Below are 1,319 nucleotides of genomic sequence, written 5' to 3' on the forward strand. Positions count from 1 at the left end.
CGGGGGCGACACTGAGGGTTGCGATCCGTTGCCGGTCACGGAAAAAGACAAAAAAAAAAAATTACTCTTTCTCACTGTGCCCTCATCTGTAAAATCAGTAAAATGTTACCTTTCACTGAAGGTTTCTCTTTTAGAGATGTTAAAAAGTTTCTGGTTTATTGCTATTGCAATGTGACTGTAAACAACATTTTCATACGTTAATTCATGTTTAAGTCCTTGCCTATATTTCTGTGGGGTTGCCATTGCATTCTAGAAATTCTCCCATAATAAGAATTTTGACTTCTCTTCTCTTGATTCAATTATTTTTCATTCTATTGTGGCTCTTAATGACATTAGTAAGGCCTTAGAAATCTCCCCAATTCACATTTTAGTACATCCTACAAGTTCTTATTTGAATGAACTTCATAAAACAGTACATATGACTTCATAAATTGGAAAGTTTTTAAGAGCTGTCCAGTATATTCAGGGACTGTTTAATACCTAAAAATACATATTATCTGAACTGTAAATATTTCTTCGAACATATTTTCCACAACTTTCTTTATTGTTTGTAATTGCAAGCAAAATTTTCCCTCATCATTTCCATATATCTTGTGTATATGTTACGATGTTGCCTTTTTGCATGGATGGCTCTGTTTGAATGCTCTTCACTTCAGATTCAGACTCAAAACAAAGGCTCTCCTCTACCATAGAAATGATTTCTTTTCCTCAGATAATTATAATCATCCCCTATTATTAATTCTTGGAAAAGGTAATGCTTTTCCTGTGAAACACATTTTAGGCCTATCCATCTACCAGTCAATAAAACTTGAGACTTACAATTTATCTTCAAAACTTAACACTTAACATGTCAATGTAAAAGGTTAAAAAGTTGCATAGTCTTGAAAGAAGGGAGTCACATCACAGAAAGAGCTGCTGTTATCATCCCATATTTAGAAACTTACGAATGTTAAAACTTAAAAAACTGTGAGTTTAAGAGCTGTAGTAGAAAAAAGTTGTCTGATCAGCAGGACTATGGATTCGTTTTCTACTTCATAGGCTAGTGGTAACATGTGGCAAATATCGTTCAAGTGCTGTTGTTTTCCCATTATAAATGGCTGAAATTCTAAAATTTCCTTTCCTTTTTTTTTTTTTTTAACTTCTTGCTAGGAATACTGGCAAAATGCAGGTAAGAATATTCAGAACAAGGACTTAGTGTCAACCACCTCTATGTTCTACCAGGAAGCCTTTCAGGTTTCAAATAGAATCTTACATAATGGTTTAGGGTTTCTTTCTTGAAACAATGTTTTCCAAAATCTCTCTCTCTTTTTTTTTTTTTT

General features: G+C 33.3%; 1 protein-coding gene across 1 annotated transcript in view; it reads right to left on the reverse strand.

The window, feature by feature from the left end:
- LOC103604179 (complement factor H-related protein 4-like) overlaps window positions 1-1,319 on the reverse strand; it is a 17,920-nt gene that overhangs the window by 2,285 nt on the left and 14,316 nt on the right. The gene's annotated exons all lie outside the window — the stretch shown is intronic.

This window comes from Galeopterus variegatus, unplaced genomic scaffold (genome assembly GCF_000696425.1).
Source record: "Galeopterus variegatus unplaced genomic scaffold, G_variegatus-3.0.2 Scaffold5023, whole genome shotgun sequence".
Lineage (NCBI taxonomy): Eukaryota > Metazoa > Chordata > Mammalia > Dermoptera > Cynocephalidae > Galeopterus > Galeopterus variegatus.